This window comes from Corvus brachyrhynchos, unplaced genomic scaffold (genome assembly GCF_000691975.1).
Source record: "Corvus brachyrhynchos isolate BGI_N302 unplaced genomic scaffold, ASM69197v1 scaffold43, whole genome shotgun sequence".
In the NCBI taxonomy this organism is placed as follows: Eukaryota; Metazoa; Chordata; class Aves; order Passeriformes; family Corvidae; genus Corvus; species Corvus brachyrhynchos.
The window spans coordinates 1,738,323-1,756,445 of NW_008237353.1; the positions used below are offsets into that span (position 1 = coordinate 1,738,323).

The 18,123-nt window shown below is 40.5% G+C and overlaps 1 protein-coding gene across 5 annotated transcripts in view; it reads left to right on the forward strand.

Annotated features, from left to right (window-relative positions):
* Positions 1-18,123, forward strand: part of ATXN1 (ataxin 1) — a 217,334-nt gene that overhangs the window by 38,911 nt on the left and 160,300 nt on the right. For 4 of the 5 annotated variants that reach the window (XM_017730664.1, XM_017730662.1, XM_017730666.1 and 1 more), the window contains exon 1: positions 16,554-16,685. The exons of the other annotated variant lie outside the window; for it this stretch is intronic. The gene's annotated coding sequence lies outside the window, so the exon portion shown is untranslated. Of the gene's footprint in view, positions 1-16,553; positions 16,686-18,123 lie in introns of those variants that run through there. 5 annotated transcript variants of the gene reach the window in all.

Below are 18,123 nucleotides of genomic sequence, written 5' to 3' on the forward strand. Positions count from 1 at the left end.
CCCTTCTTCTCCCTTCTTCTCCCTTCTTCTCCCTTCTTCTCCCTTCTTCTCCCTTCTTCTCCCTTCTTCTCCCTTCTTCTCCCTTCTTCTCCCTTCTTCTCCCTTCTTCTCCCTTCTTCTCCCTTCTTCTCCCTTCTTCTCCCTTCTTCTCCCTTCTTCTCCCTTCTTCTCCCTTCTTCTCCCTTCTTCTCCCTTCTTCTCCCTTCTTCTCCCTTCTTCTCCCTTCTTCTCCCTTCTTCTCCCTTCTTCTCCCTTCTTCTCCCTTCTTCTCCCTTCTTCTCCCTTCTTCTCCCTTCTTCTCCAATATAGCAGTGTTTGTTCATGAGAGGTATTTGATTTTGCAGCTGACATTTATTTACAGGGTCATCCTCTAGTCCCTGTGTTGGATTGCCATTCCTTGGTGAGCAACATTTCACGAGCAATGTAACCTACTGTCTAAGAGATTCCATAGAAAACCATCTCTTTCTCTGAGTCCCCAGTAAAAGGCAGATGAAGGCATGCTTTGGGCATTATGTTAACACTTTGTGGGAGCTTATATTGTTCTTTGAGACATAATAAGCCTCCAAGATCACACCAGGTCAAAGGGTTTCTAGCAGTGTACTACTGCTGCCAAAGCCTGTAGCTCAGTTTGTGTGGATAATTTTTCAATGGTCGGGTTTCAGCAACATAATCCAGTGAAGATGTCTCTGCACATGGCAGGGGGGATTCTGTGATTCTGTTGATCTCTGGGAAGTTTCTGCTTTTATTTTTCTCCAGTGCAATGATCATTTCTGCATTTTCTCAGCAGTTACTCCTTTACTACTAGGAGCAGAGGGTACTCTGTCTTTGAATGTTTTGACACTCGCTGCTTTAGTTCTTGACTCACAACTTACGTAAGTCTCTTGAGTAGGTTTCAGGTTGCTATTTAGAGGTGATGATATTCTTGTGGAGAAAGCATGGAGGCGAGGAGCCTTTAGACAATTGTCTTGCTTTCCTTGTCCTTTTCTCATGATTTTTGGTATATTTTTTGTTTGTATGAATAGTCAGGGAAGACAAAAAGGAAGAAAATAGTTTCTTGGAAAACATGTGTCTTTAAATGCAGATGTAGGCATGTAAATATTTATAAGCAGATTTTAAATTTTGCTGGTTATCGGGGAGATTAAAAGAGAACAGAAAAATCGGTAGGCTTCTCTGGGTGAGTGGCCCCTTGAATATGAGACCATTGCTGTTAAGGTGCTCAAATATGAGTATAGAAAATACAAGTTCAGGTATTCAGGTTTGAACACTCTACCATTATAGAAATGGGAAGTGGAAAGAGGAAGCGTTGGAAGGTAAGGAACAAATAATACAGTGACTTGTGGAGAAGCCTCAGATATTCAAAAACTGTTACTCTAAGGTTAAACATTTTCAGCTTTTAAAAATCAACTTTCTGCACCAATTTATTTGACTTTTTTTCTTAATCTTCACATTTCGCCTCTTTTTTTTTTTTTTTTGCAGCTCTCTGAGCTAGAAACCTAACTGAAGCAGGGAGGGGAGAGAGGGCAAGAGACAGTGAGCATGACTTTATGAGTCTCACATTATCAAGAATGTGGTGGGAGGGGGGATAAGATAAATCTGTGAATAATACCAAGCAAAGAAGTTCAGAACGTGGAACTTCTCCAGACCATGAATGATTCTGTGAAATTTCATGCCTTGTTTGTGTAAGATGGTCAGAAAGTTATTCTTGTCTCTGAAAGAAAGCTGGCTCCAGACCTTCTTGAAATCTTGTGGGATTTGCTAAAAATCATGGGAATCGGTAGCAAAAGTCAGGGTGAATATTGCAGTTAACTCTATATAGATGATTATTTTGGCTCTTGGTCTTCATACTTCTAACCTTACTTGCATTAAAATGCTTGTTGTTAGACTTATAAAATGTCTTTAGAGTCTTAATAAGATTTCTTGAAATTATCTGCAGGAGAAATACTAGGACAATGTTCTTGAAAATTTTTTAGATCCTTTACAGTGTATAAACTGTGTGTGTATGTGTATATATTTTTTTTTCATCAGAAGGATAAAACCACTTCTCATCATGAGTATTTTGCTTTGCTCAGTAGCTTTCTTGTCAAATAGGAAAGTGGATTTGAGATATACTGTGACTTTATCCTGATATTCTATGCATGTTGTGCACCTGTACAATACTTGTTTGACTTGTGAGTGAAATGCTGTATATGGTTGTAGGAGGACATATATTCAGCATTTTAAGGACCCTGTAACATACAAACCTGAACTTCAGCATATAGTTTCTTACTGTTTGCTGTGGTGGAGGCATTGCCCTGTGGTATTAGAACAACTTTCAGTTTTTTGATAGTAGTAGTGATCTTTGTTTGCCTTGCTACAAATATGCTGAGTTGGCTTTTGAGGGATGAGATTTACTGCTTACTTTAGCAAGTTCTGCAAACAATATCTGACTTAATAATTTTGCTTTCTGCTTGTAATTACACATCCTTCTTTTTCTGGTAATGCCTTCAAAACTTCTCAGTTCATTATAAACTCTCAGATCATAATTTTAGGAATAATGCTTATCCTGACTGGTCATAACGAGTCTGAAATTCCATCTTGGGCTTCTGGTGTCATCACAGAACCGGGATGAAATTACAGCTTTAATTTATGTACTATGTGGGATACATTATTTATTACTGTGCATTAGAAAATGATTAATCTCTGCTTATGTTGCAAGGCTACCCTACTGCTCTGAGTCCCCAGGAAGTGCTGAGACATTGTAGAATTCCTTGTGTGGATTACATACAGTTTTATGAAGCTTCCAGAAAGGCCATTGCATTATTCAAAAGCTGCTAGAGGTGATGAAAATTTAGGAAACCACTGTGGGTTTTTTCCTAACTAGTAGAATTCCTACAGGGCTTTCGTTTGCTAAACCTGAGCATTTCCTTACCTTTAGTTGCTTTCAAGTGTTTTGTTTCACATAAAGCCATGATCAGATAACTGGATTGAGGAGCACTGTGTTTTGGGGACCCTTGTTCATCAAAGCACTTTAACCACAGTCAAGCTCTATTGAAGATAATGGAAATGAATCATGTGCTTCATTGGGCTGCTGAATCTCTTCTTTAATTTCTACTTCTTTGTAGAAGTTCATAAAACTTTTGTTCATAAAACCTATTTTCTTCTTTTTCTTCACTTCACCAAATTGTGTGTGTGTATGTGTGCATGCACATGCATGTGTCCATGAATACATTGAACTGCAGTGGAACAACATGAGCTAATGGAAAACTGCCATAAAATTAACCCATTTGTCCATATTTAATTTCAATGACTTCTAAAAAATGTTTTAATGCTCTCATAACATTCCATTTTTATGAGCATTTTCAGTACTAGGAAAGTCAGTAATCAAGTTCTGGTATGTAATTATTAGTACTGTGCAACCAGTTGTAATGTCCACAGCTATGGCTGTGATGAGTTTGAGTCACAGCATTCCTTCACAGCTAGTTTTCATTGGAGTTTAGCCTTTCTATGCTAGCTGAGAATTTGTCTGGTTTTGTTTTCTAGCCTGTGGACATGTGTGTGTACATACCTAGTACCAGCCACTACACCATACAGCTGTTACCAAGTAACATAACGAATCTACGACTTCATAAAAAGAATTTGGTGTCTGGGGGAGGTGATTGGAATTTTGCATTTACAATGCTGTCCTGGTTTGGAGGGGGGGAAAAAAAAAGGCAAAACAAACAAACAAGAAACAACAAAACCTAAACAATCCCCTCACCCACCCCAAGCAAAAACCCTCACCAAACCCAACCTCCAATGGTTTCTAGGAATTCTAATTAATAAGCCCTGGCAAATTGTCTTCAAAGTACTCAGCACTATTAGATCTGAGAAAAAGAATTAGATATTTGTAAAATATCAAACAGATACAAATACCTTAAGAAAAGAAGTCACTGATTTAACTTAAGTGAATGCTTTATACTAGTACAAAAGTATTATAAAAAATTAAATACTCCCACTTTCTGAGGTGGGATTTTTATCTTTTAAGGCTTTGATGGCATGTATAAACCACTCAAGTTTCAGTCTTGTGGGTTATATTGTCACCAGAAGCTCTGACTAATGATACAGTAAAGTCTTACAAATGACAGGTGGTATAGTATGACTCTAAATTACCTTTTTTGGATTGTTTTATTATTGTCATATGCTAAAAAAAAAAGTTGCAGTGCCTACTGATTAATTGAACTTAGTGGGGAAGTCTTACCCTCGATTTAATTTGGGTGGCCATATTATAAATCACAGATGTGGAATCTAAAACCCAGTGACAAAGCTGATAATCCTTGAGGTGTAAGAATCTTGAAGCTGGTGTAGGGCAAGGCGTGCGAAACATGCCAGCAGCTCTACCCCACGCAAAATTAAAATGATTGTCATTTTTGCAGGGAACACCATGGGAATCAGAATTAGAGACATCCACCCCTCTTCAGTTTGAAAGCTGAAGAGATGGCTGCAGTTTCTGTGCAGAGTTTCAGCCCGCTAGAGCTGTATAAATAGATCTCCGGTGCCGTGCAGATCTGCGCGGGACCAATCGCTCTTCCCTTCCACGTCACGAGGAGATGCAGGGAGCAGTCCTCTGCAGCTACCTGTGTCATGCCAGTCATACTGACCACTGGCTGGGACTTTTGAGGATGGAAGGGCTAGCTCAGATGATGTTCTCTGCTCTGAAGAAGTAAGGAATGATGTTTATGTAGATTTAGGCTGATCTTTTAAAACATCATTTGGATTTTAAATGGGACATGGCGTTTGTGCTAGCTTTTTGAATGAGCTGCAGCCTTGGGCGAATCAGTATCATGTGAATCAACACAGTGTATCACATCAACAGAGAGGAAACCAGCTGTTTAGCATTGGGGGAGTTTTAATTGTGCTATGATAGATACATGAGACTGGAAAGAAATACAGCAGCATGAATTTTATACAGACACTGTAATTTCTTACTTTCCTGCCTTCTAGTTCACTATAAATATTATTGCCAATTTTGTGTAGGGAGGGGCTTTAAGTGTGATAGAGGTGGAAAGGAGGACCAGTGTAAAAGTTGAAGGGTAGATTTCTCAAGGGTCTTTAGCTACCTGTTAATCCTGGTTCATAGGGCGAATTCTGTTGAGCTGTCACAATCCAAAAGAGTTGGAGCCTACTGCTGCGATGTACAGTTCTGCACGTATGCAAAGGACTGAATAATCACATGGAGGACCATAAAAGCACAAAAGAAAATTGGAGGAGAGAGAGAAGAAAGAATGACAGTAGGTTTTCACATAGGATTGAGATCCACTTCTTGGCACAGATGTCCGGCTCTGGGAAATGAATCTTAAGGTAGAATAGTTACGCATGTAGGAAAGTGTGCCAGTCACTCCTTCCTCTGCAAGTGCTTCCCTCACACCTTGCCTGCAGAGGCAGAGTGGAAAGACATGGCTCTGATCACTCTGGTGAATGGGTTAGAGCCAGTCCAAGCTTTGTTCTTCAGAGCGTGGGCTTATTTATTGCCCAAGTTTTCGTTTAGGATCAATAAAGTTTGGGTAGTCTGGTTGTGCTGTGCTGGCACTTGGGGCTGGGTCGTGCCTGCCTTGGTGCACTGCGGGAGTTGCACTTGCTGAGTTGTGTAATTGCACATTTACTGTCATACCACGAATGACTGATGGCATAATTTGTATTTTCAAAATACATAAGCAGCTCAGCCTAATCAGGTGGTGTGGTAAATATTTCCAGGAGATAAAAACAAAGTATTAGGGCAGGGAACAGAGTTACAAACTTTCCTTTAATGAGCTGCATATTATTTGATTGTGGTTTTTTTCATATACATGAGCTTCTACATGCCATATTCTAGTAATCACTGGCAGCTGCTTCACAGTCCTGGAGAAATAATACTGTAAACACTGGAAACAGTAAAAATGACTGGATGTGTCAGTTTCCTTTCAGACTCCTGTGACTAACAGGTGATTAGTACAAATAGCAGAAGGCCCTTTTATCTTTCGTCTTGCTTCTGGAAATAAAAAGAAAGGGAAAGCTGGTGGACAGAGGGAACAAATTCAGCTCCTCCAGACAGTTAACAGTGGTACTGCTGACTGGCTTGGATTACAGTTCTGGCTGGGTGGGTGTTTAACTTGTAAATATGAGTAGTTCTGCTCACTTCCTGGAGCCCCTAAAGTTAAGTGCATAAATGTTTTGGGACCTGAAAGAGCCTCTTTGGCTTATTCTGGAGAGTTTGCTGCAAAATCTTATGATGCAGGAAAACCCCCAAATCTGAAGTCTTTTCCCACTTCTAATGAGTAGCTCATAGTGTCGATGGGATGTGAAGTGGAGGGATTCCATTTCTATTTTTTTATGCATACCAATCTTCAGTGCTTCAAAAAGATGCAAAAAATGAATATATCATGTTTTTGTGTGCTGATCAGCTGCTGTTATTTTTCAAAGGCACAAATTTTAAATAACAAATGCTAATTTAAGGAACTTGTTAACATATGTGGAAAGCACTCCTGAAAAAATAGTGAAGTTAGAGTGAAGGGTTTTCTTTTTTTTAAATGAAACATTTTTCTCTAATACAAACGTGTCAGTGCTTGGTGACAGTCACACTCACTGGAACTTGGGACAGCAGGGGGAACAGCTCACTCTTTCACAATGAAGAACAGTTTGTTTTTAATAATAATGAGAAGATCCTGGTAATAACTGTGAAAAGGCCTAGGAAAGTAGTCCATTCACAGGTGGATGAAATATTTCTGTAGAGTTTAGATGTCTTTCTGAAAATACTACACAGCAAATTTCTGAGCTTGATGCTACTCACTTGCATGAAATGGAAGGTGGTTTCCCACTGTGGGTGGGATTTTAACCTCAAATTATATGCCCTGTCATATGATTATCATAAGCCTAAAGGAGCATGATTGTCCTTGCTGACTTTCAAAGTCTCTTTAATTTTTTTTTGAGCCTTAAATTGATTAATCTAGTGTAGATTGCATTTAAATATATACCTATATGTTGAGGCATATGCATTTTAGCATAAAATGTGAGTCAGGGGACTAGTACAAGGAAGTGTGTTTGTAGCTTTTTAAACTTATTTTAAAGCAATTACATAATAATCATTGCCTTTTTCTTTTAGTAATATACCAGCTACTGAAAGCAGGTTGTTGTCTATTTCAGCCCATTTGAAAGAAAGTTGAGCAGTTGGTTTCCTTGCAAATGTCGCTCATCCTGCAGAGACTGGCTGAAGGGTTACTTTCATTTTCTCCACGACAGTGGTGACAGGAAAGTTATGTGGTGGTGTAGTTACTAGCTGTAGACACCAGAGAGAAACCCTAGGTGTAAAGTCAAGGAATTGTTGGAAAAGACAGTATAATGTTAAAACTGACACTGGCTGGTGCTAGAAAATGAAACTGTTGAGTGCTAGCTTTGTTGTGACAAATATATGCAGGTTGAAAGCAGTTTTGTCCTAGGTATGAATAAACACTGGAGAGATTAGACTGCACTGCAGCCCACATTAGTACATGTGCATGTATGTAAAGAAGTACAATATCCAGAATAAACTAGGCTGTAAATAATTTTTCTGGTTACAAACTCTGTTCACCAAAATTAATAAGACACATGTAGCCATATGCAACATTGTGAATGTTCCATAAATTTAGCTTTGTTTCTAACAATATCTGTCTTATATTATGAATCATGTAAAGGAAAAATAGTTTATTTTGATCCTCCAGGGGAAAAACCCTTTTATTATCTCACCTCCCCTCAAAAAGCCCAGACATCTACTTGTCCTCTGTCATTTGAAGCGGATTTGAATCTGTTATCTCTATGTACATCTACAGATACACTTTTCCTGTCTTTCATAGGAATAAAATGTTGTCCTACTTTCTGTAATTGGAATTTAGTAAATCACAGAGAAGTTACAGTAGTAAACTGAATGTGTTAAAGAAATGGAACAGAGGACAGATTACAATTTAATTTCCCAGAAGATAGACCTAATATTATTCATAAACAGAATGCAGTTCACAGTAAGTACAAGTAAAGCTGTGTTTCAAACCAGCATAAGTAAAATAAACCTCCCTGGGCAAGACAATGCTTTGTTTTGTTACTGGTGAATCTTACAGAACTGGCATTGCAGTTCTGAGTTTCAACATCAGATCCATTGGTTTACCTTTCTTGCCAGTTCAACATCATTTTTCTCAGGCCAAGATGGATATTTTAGTTTGTTTTCCTTGTGGAGTGTACTATCTTCCTATCTCCCAGAATCTTTGCAGTAAGGTTGGAGTCCACTGGCCAGCTCCAACTAAATTTACCAGGCAGGTTGAACTCTGAGCAGTTTTGTGAAACAAGGAGTTGAGTATAGAACAACAACAGGAATGCGTGACCTTTCACGAAGGAAAGGCTCGCCTGTGTTACCACAGATGTGAGAGTGCGATGGGGTGTGAGCCATTGCTCAGGGTTAGCTTTGCTCAGAGCCTGCATCTCACTGTGCATGGGGTCATGGAGAGGCAAAGCCACAGGGAACCAGCCCTCATGGACTCCACTGCTTATGGAACTACTTGGTCTTTTAAGGAGGGAGAATATCCCAAATCTTTTTACTTCTCCCACGCTTTATTGGTAAATATACGATTTTAAGTTTTCAGCTTTCCTCTACTCTAAACCAACAGCACCTTCACTCATTTCACATGTTCTATATGAGTCAAATCAAGCCTGGGACAGAGGCACAAAGTGATATGACCAGGGCTGTGTGACAGATGGACAAGTCTGTGCAGCTGAGCTGGGAGGTTAGAGCCCAACCCACTTTTTCTGTCCTATGCATAAAATCACCAGTGAACGCAGTTTAAACACAGAGATCACTTATTGAAGGTCCCAAACTTTCTCAGACAGCTCTTGAAAATGCAGGATAAGGAGTTAGGCGAAAAGCTGCGCTGTTAAAAATTAACCATCTTAGAAACCATGTCCCTGGCTGGTTTAATACATAGAAACAATTACCTTTGCAGGAAACTAACGCAGATCCACAATGCTTTGAAGGGAAAGGACAAACAGCATGGTAGCAGCTGTGACAGGGCCCAGCTTCCCCTACTGACTTTGCCTTTTTCATTCATGAAAATGGACAGTGGTGGTGAAGTTGACTGTGGATTTTACACACACTTCCTCTGTGCTTGGGCTTCGTGCTCGCAGTGAGCTCAGTCATCTCCTGCGTGGAAGGCATGTGAAGGAAGAGAGAAGCTTTCAAGAATGATTTGAGTACTAGGAGAGCATTTCACTTGGCCCCAGCCAGGTTCTCAGCACGGTGGTCAATTTGCTCACAAATTTGCTGTCAGATCCAGAACTGTTTAACAAAAGCTGAACAGATGGATCAGTGAGGTTTAGTTGGTTTCCTGCACCTGGAATGCAAGGAGGTTTCTATCACAAGGTATTTCTTAGCAACTTCCAGTGAAACTCTGGAGTGTTATGCTCTTGTTACTGCTAGGGACAAACAGCTTATGAGGAAAATAAACAACAAGTATGGGGGATTGTGTAGACGGGTGTCTTTCAGCCAGTGGCCTGAAAACCTCCACAGACTCAGCAGGTACTTTTTAAAGGGTGGCAAAAAGTAAAGCTAGACATCATGTCATAGAATTCTTGGCCTTTCAAGCACTGAAAAAAGATGTGATGACTGTCTTACTAATTGAATTAGTTATGGTAAGTGTCAAGATTTTGAGGGTCTGTTTAATGACACTTTCAAAGAGAACAAAAGATCCACTGTGAGGATAAAGTACCAGAAGACATTTAACATAAGCTCAGATGACAACACATTAAAAAAGCACTGCTGCCTAAAATTTTCTGCTGGCAATTTTTACAACTAATGCCAAAATTTTTATTATTATGCCTAATGTTTATTATTTTTCATGGGGTTTAATGGTGGAAAGGTAGTACTTTTTTTGGTCTTTTTATCCAGTGTGGTTTACTTTTTTCCCTTCCATAATAATTCTTTACTATTTTGGTGCAAGATGAAGAGAAAATACTTAAGTTTGTTTTACTTTTTCCCTTCTGTAATTGTTTTTTTTTACTATTTTGGTGCAGGACAAAGAAAAAATACTTTAAAGAGTAGAAGAACTCATTGTAAAACTACAGAAATTAGGTTATTGTCGCTGAAACTACTTTGATCTGTTCTTTACATTGTTCACTTCAAGATGCTCTTGCTGCTGTCGGTATTACACTGTTGCAACATTAGAGTCGAATATACTACCACCATCTTTTTATTTGGTGGCATAAAGATGAGTGACAGCAGAATATTTGATTTTTATGATTATGCCTTCATGAGCAAGTAGTGTGGACCAACTGGAGAGAGTATCTGCGAAAACTGTGCTGGGATGCTGAGGTTTGCACCAGGCATGTTTTGGGGTTGCTTTTGCTTCCGAGCAGTCTGGTGCTGCTGGCTGCTCACGCTGGGGAACGTGATGCTTCTAGTTAATTCCTCCCAAGAGGGATTTGTTCATGTGCTGCAGGACCACCCCACAGTACAACTGAAAGCCCAGGCAGGATGGATTATCTGGAGACTTGCTTCAAAAGCTGCATGCCTGATCTAACAAAAGCAGAAGGTAGTTTTGCTCTATAGGGATGTAGTGGGATGAAGGCACGGAAAGAAAGGCATATTTCAGTGATCTGACTGTGTATAGTTGTGCCAGTTAGTTAAACACATTTGATAATTTTTCTTTTTTCGTGTTCTTTCTTCCCTTTTCTTTGTAATTATTACTGAAAGGGGAAGGTTGATGTGAGTAGGCTTCTGAGAAGGAAGCCTGTTTTGAGAAGTTAGAAAGAAGAAATCTTCTACTGAAAGGATTGTATCTTCTTTAAGGAGCTTATACAATGCCAAGTGCACATTAGATGCTTAACCAGTAATGACCCATGTCTAGCGGCTGGTACTTGACCTGCTGATGTGAGCATGTGCTCACGTGGGGACAGTGCTTGTAACCTTCAGGTACAGAAGGTGCTCAAACAGACACTGCACTGAACTGAGGCTGTCAGCCATCCTAAGACACTGGCTGGGCATCCTTCATTTAAAGGTGTATAGCCGCTTCTTGGTGTGTATAATGTCCTATTATTGCTAGCATGACTTGGAAAAATACATTATGTTACCTGAGAGAGCAGGTGTGAGAGCTGGTCTGGCAGATACGACAGTCCTGCATTCTGGATCTGACAGTTGGCAGCCCGGGGAGCCTACCAGGGAGCCAACCTGGCATTTGCTGAAATGCTCCTGTTACGGTTTGTGCTGAAGAAAAGGAAGTAGAAGTAGAGGTGACAGAAGTAGTAGTACAGTGTTGGGATTTTTTTTACAAAAGAAAAGTTTGGAAGTAGACTTAGAGAAAAGCTTTGTCTTTCTCAGTGTCCTGTCTCTTCTTGATTAAAAGTGTAGGTTTGACTACAAAAAAACCAACCAATTTTTGTAGTCAACCAACTCACTGAATCCAGGCAGATGGGGCAATGTTTCTTCCTCTGCCTGGAAGATTTTAGTTGCTGGCCAAGCTGCCAGCATACTCCTGCTACTCTCAAAAAGTAAGACCAAACCACAGTGGCTGGTTGTGGCTTAGTCAAATTTCTGTTCTAAAAACAGCTTATGGTCAGGCCTCCAAAGTTTCCTGCAACAAAGGTCATCACAGGTTTCTTCTGAAGTGTCCTGAATGTGTCCTGTACTCTCTGTCACTGGACATACATGATTGTATAAGGAATATTTATTGTTCAGATCTTTCTATATAGCAGCGAGCAACTAGATTCCAAAAGACAACCTCATATAGCTAGAAGGTAGGTGAGATGAGTAAGTAAAGCAGAAGGCAATAGGAAAAAAATACGACGCCCATCTGTTCCAAACAACATGGAATTTCTATTGTTTTTTAGAGCCCTTCATTTGAAGAACCCAGAATGTATCTGCACATTGAATATCATGGCATATTTCATTTTCTTAACATCTCTTTCTAAATTATACATGCTCTTTAGCAGAGGCACGCTTGCCTGCTGCTTTTTGTGGGCAACACACTAAACTTTTACAGGAGGATGTGTGTTACTGTTTAGAGCAGCTTGGCCAATGAAAAGAGTGGGTGGAGGGTATTCAGCTCTTCATCCACTGGCATTCCTTGTTTTCAGAGGTTGTGAGCCAAGGAGGGTTTCAGAGGTTTCAGAGGTCTTGAGCACAGGCAGTTGTATGGCAGGGTCGCTGCCAAGGGATGAAACCACTGACTTGGGATGCAGTCTGTCTCTCTCAGACCTTCCTGCTGGGATAAAGGAGGCACTTAGGGTGCCAGGGAGAGCCTGAGGTCAGCACCTGATGAGACTGGGGCTTTGAAAAGACATGACACGCCTCAGGGTAAGTGGGGGAGAGCATAGCTCTGTGTCACCTTGTAATGATAAACAGGTGGCATCAAGACATGGGGGCAGTGAGCGTGGGCTGGTGGTTCTAGTCTAAAAATCATGCAATAAAGTCACTTTGGCTGTTAAGAAAAGATGGGAGTTCATGGTGTTTGTGCTTATGAGCAGAAGGTAAGAAAAGGAATAAATAGCATGTAAGAACATGTGCCTGAGCCTGCCAGACCCTCGGCAGAGGCAAGGGAGAGTAGTACGTCCACTTGATGGCATCACATTCCTGTGAGATTTGGGGGGAAGAGTTCCTGTCCCCATGGTGAGAGGTGTGCAGAGAGCCTGGTCCTGTCATTTCTCCATCCCTCATAGCTCATCCCAAAATGAGATCGTATTTTAGCAATCCACTCTGTTCTCAACTGGCCTTGGCTCTGTCCTGTCACATGCAATAGTACTACTTTTGCCCAGGCCCACTCCAGAACTGCTTGCCCTGGGGATGGCAAGGGAGGCTGGCAGTCCTGTCTGCTCCCCAGGCTTGGAGGTAGGAAAGCCTGCCCAAATCCAGAAATAAGAGCTGAGTCTTTCTCTGTCGCTGTCTTTGGGTTTCATTTCTCTCTTTACTTGAGTCTTTGTTTCCATTGCTGTGGTTTTTCATCAGTTTTGGTCACAGTCAAGTCATGCTGACAGAGCAAACGTGCAAGTTACCTAGAATGGAAAATCATCTCAGTCCATTCAGCTCCATTGGCCTTTTGAGAGAGGCCCCACTGTGAAATGAAGGAAGACTGGGGGAAAAGAGGTGTCCTAGTGCTGGTATTTTGTCAGGCTGCTACTTTCTTGGTATTTTCTTAAAGTGCCAAGCTGCCAAAGCAAGGGATACTGCCTGTCTCAGCTTTCACTAAAAAGCTAAATATTTCTGCCTTCTGAGTGCAGAGCAGCACAGCACCTGTTGTGTTCCTGGGGCTCTAGAAGCCAGAAGGCAGAGAAATTGACCCTGTAACTTTTGTCCAATCTCGTTACTTTTGAGGGAAGTACTGTGTTTTGGGGAGATGTGTGCTGATCGACCATCGGTAAATTCTTGGAGGTTAGTACAGCATGCTGCAGCTGTGACAGGCTGCTGAACAGCCCTGGCTGAATTCGGTGGCTTTGCAGCTGGCAGGGTTAATGCTGTGTATGGGAGGAGGAAGGAGGATTTGTACTTCAGAGCTGCCTCTGCTGGGGGCTAGAGAAGCCAAGCACTGCCTCAATTCTTGCACTGGGAAGAGTGAAGGAGCTGACAAAATATTCCTTTGATTTGTTTGAAGCTGCATTCATTTCTCCAGAAGGGGGAGAGTGGAGTAGTCAAATGCTGGGAGGAATGTGCCTAATTCAGGACTGTCCTTTTTCCCTGACTCCACAGACACTACAGAGGAAAATCAAGACATGTAGAAAGGGGCTGTCAGATCGACTCACATGTTTTGCAAAGTCCAGAATTATCTGGCTGTTGAGTAAGTCTTTGTAAGTGTGACCCAATAATTCTGTTTTAAGAGTTCACTCTTGGTTTTGATACCAGTTCGGTTACTGAGCAAATATCAGAAATGCATAGAGGTGCAAGCCATGAATAGACAGTGACCGCAGGAAGAGCACATGTGTATGGCAGGCCTGATGCTCCTTTCTGATGGTGAAATTTGTATTTGGCTCACAGATATTATGATGTAGCAAAAAAAAAAAAAAAAAAAAAGGAGGGCAGAATGTATTTAAAGTATTTTTGTTACACTGAATTTTTAGTGCTTTATCCTCTGCTATATAAATTGTTACTTTTGGGGTTTTTTTTAAAACCAGACCATTTTCTCCATCACAGTTAAATCTATTTTCTTTTGAAAAACCCTTATTTGTTGCTCCTGTTTCTGTAAGGATCAGATGGGTAGTGGAAGCTGTACAGCAACTTTATGTATGCTTCTCGAGATAGTAAAATGCAGGCCTACAATAGGCCTTTTTTAAGCAGCTGTAAAGCTGTTGTGTGAATACAGTGAATCCATTCAGTGTCCCCCATGCTTGCTGGGAGCACCCTGGAGAAGAGAGTTGTACTAGTGAAATGACTATCCAGCAAAACGGTTTCAGAGGGACAGGCTGATGACTCACTCCTTATTTTAGTTTGCAGGGTCTTTTTCTGGGTATGTGAAGTTTCAGCCTGAGTTCAGAGATCTATAACTTTCTCCATGTTTCCAGATTATCCACTAAATCAGCATGGGTATTGTGTTCCTTGCATCAGCCCTCTGAGATGGGGGAATACTCTTTATTTTTGCTGTAGAGGCAGGGGAAACTGAGGCAGGGGAAAATTTGGGTTAAGTGACAAATGTGCATTAGGAGCCAAACTCTCATGCTGCAGTTGTACTATAGAAGCTCAAGTGTCATTCAGAGCTGTTTCAGCCCTTCAGGAAGTGTCACACAGCATTTGCCCATAGGTCATGCAGAAAAGCCTGGAGGATAGCTGGGAATCTGTCCATCAAACAGCTTTATTTGACTCTTTTAAACAGAGCATTAAAAAAGAAAGTATGTAAAGTGAGAACAGGAGGATTTTATGCTGATTTTGATCTTTGGCCACCTTGTATTTGAGTTGGGGAAAAAATGAGAGGCAGAACCTAGTTGATTTGGCAGGGTGACACTCTGTAAGATAATCCCTTTAACACTTTTTCTTAAATTAAGAATGGTTTCTAGGTGGCATGAGTCATGGACAGACTGTCCTCATTTCACTTTGAACTTGCAGCCTTTTCTGGATTTGTGTCACAGATTTAGAGGGCTTTGTCCGCTTCCTGCAAGTGGTAGGCTTGGCTGTTGCAGTCTTGACTGGTGTTGAGTGAGAGCAGGCTCCTTGAAGAAAGGGGCAACACCATATCAGCATGAAAAAGCAGGGTGGAGTAGGGGAGCAGGGTAATTTAAGCAGAGTATTTTGTACCATGAGCAGCTCTGGAGAGTGGTGACATAGGCACAGCCTTTGTACAGGTGTCGAGGTCACCCTTATTTGTGTGTTGTGGTCTTCTTGGAGTTTTGGGTTGTTTTCCTCCAGGGTGTGTGGGGGAATAAACTGTGGTGTAGAAAGCTGTACTTTTTGAATTTTTGACCCCTTTTGGAAAAGTTGTCTTTTTTGATGTATATACAGCCACAAAAGTCTGTGGATATTGTCTTCATTTCTTAATTAAAAGTAAGGGAAACATTATTCAGACCTACCTGTCTGTTCTAGCCAAGGAAGAAAATCAAAGTGGTCTGGCTTACATGCACACAAGGTCAAATCCTCTCCTTGTCGTGTTGTGTAAATTTGTTGGCTTCAATGGGGATAGCCACAGGTGTAACCCTGGGAACAGTTTCTTTCAGGCTTTTTACAGAGCAAAAATGCATGTGGTTGTTGGTCCTAAAAATTGTTTGTACAGAAATAGCTGGGATGCTTGTAATCCAGAGAGGCTGTGCAAATGCAAGACCACGCTCTCAGAGGGAACGTGAACTCTGCTCTGGCTGGCAGTGTTTTCCTGCTGTCAGACCTTGCTGCAGGTATGGGAGAGGGAGGAGGGTGAAACGGGGTGGTGAGAAAGTGTTCTGGTAGCAGCACTCGCTGAAAATTCAAAACCTTCAGACCTTTTTTGGTGATGGTGGAGGATGTCAAAATTGATTGTATTAGAGACCTGCCAGTTACTCTTAACTCATTTGCTTTGTCGCTCCTCCTCCCTTCCTTCCTCTCTCGACAGCTGGGCTGGGTTTTGTAGTGCTAATGCTGCGTTGCTTCTCCAGCACGGCTACTACTTCCCCCACGCTGCTCCTACAGAAATACTACAGTAACTCAGTGAAGACTGAGGGAGCTGGCCATATATCAGTGATAATAACAGTGATAGTAATAATAAAAATGTGTAGCAGTTTGATACTTTACGTAATGATTTTTCTTCTGGTTTGTGTCCTGGGTTTTCTTCCTTTTTCACAGTCATAAATTTGTGGAGCCTGGTAGATCCTGGATTGTGCTTTAAATTAATACTTTGTAGTATACTATCTTACAGATTTTTTTAAATGCCATGTTTTTGAGTGGTCTAAACCAGTATTTTGTGGGGATTTTGTTCAGTTGGGTCTTTTTCTTTCTTTTTTTTTTAAAGTACAGCCCACAGAAGAGCTGCTGCTGGAGGAAGTTACCACACTTGCTTTAGATAATGAAATATACATTGAAAAAAGGTCAGGGATTTCCCCTGAGCCACTCATCAATTGCTTGGGATGACTTTTTCATTCTGAGTGTTTCTTTTTTTTTGTTTTTGTTTAAGATCCTGGAGCACAGGAAAAGAGTTTTAATGCAAAATACCAGAAAAAAAAGTCTGCAACATCTCCTGTGAGAGGGTGAAAAAAAGGAGATTAACAATTGCATCTTTAAACACTCATAATTTGAGGTAAGTGATTGGAGGGTCTTGTCAAAAGTTTACAGTTAGTTTGTAATTAAATTAATCATTATGTACCTCAGAGTGTCATGATATTGTTGTTGAAGGCAATAAAAACAGGCAGGAGAGGGAAGGAGAGAACTGTAATGACAAACCCAGAAACAGCAGTAAAAATATGTATGTAATATTTGTAGTAGTAATGCATTTATCTTTTTGAAAATGGGCCCCATGAGTTCCAGTCCCACAAAAGGGCAATCACTCTGACATTTATAAGGGTTAAACCCTGTTTAAATCAATGAGGCTATTCTCCCTGAAAGTTAGGCGTAAGCCTAAATATTTTCTAGTTTGGAATCTGTATCATATGGGAACTCAGTAGAAGAAAGCTATTGAAGAACATACACAATGCACAGCCAGAAAAATGCATATACAGATCTCTTACTGTTGGTGATAATGTCATGAGTAATCTGATTTTACAGCATTCTTAAGTGATATTTTTATATTAAATACATAGTTCTCATTTTTATGTTTAAACACCTAATTGAAATACCAAACGTCTTAGCAGAGCCTGTGAATTCTACACCACCTTTAATAATATGTCTGCCTTAATTGCTTCATCAATGTGTCTTTGAACAAATGGAGTTAAATGTATAAAGAAAATAATGTCCCCTTTCATAACTAGAGTTGCAAATTGCACTTGGATATTTGAATAGCAACTGAACTAAGAGTTTCCTGACTGAGGCTGAATTGTGTTGCCCAGAGTTAATTTTTTTTAATAAAGACAATGATGAGGCACAGGGAAAAGCTCACCTTTTCCCCCTAGTCTTCTTTTCTGTTTTCATTTCTCATTAGAAAAGATTCATACCTGAGTCTAGTAAGGAGAAAACACTACAGCTGTAAAACTTTTAACCACTGAAAATGTTGCATGAATGAACACTAAAAACCACAGCATCTTCCTTAAATAAAATTTTTAAGTTATTTACTATGTTCTGCCCCACAATTGTGCTGAAAGAGACAAAATTGCTGTAAGGAATCTGCAGAATCAAAAAGACACATATAACCTGGAAGAAGCAGGGTATACATTCCCACAAAAGTGCAGAGAATCAAAACCCTTTGGCAAGTGGCATTTGCAGACATATGTTGCCTACCAGATTTCAGAAGAGAGGAGAGCATAGCCAGCCCCTGGTGATTGCTCTGTATTTGCTTTGTAGGAATAGAGCTATTAAGTTTCTTTTGAAATCAACAGGCCCACTGCAGGGAGCTAAATATTTCCTTTCTGGTCAGTAGACTAGAGCCATGGCTTGGGGAAATTTGTAGTGGTCCTGTAGGTATTGGTACTGATTTTTCTGAAAAGGTCAAAATTTTTGCAAATCAGTGTAGCCAACTCCTTTTTATGTGCAGGTCTTGCACTAGAGACTGTGATCCCAAACAGGAATACAGGCCTCTTTCAGCA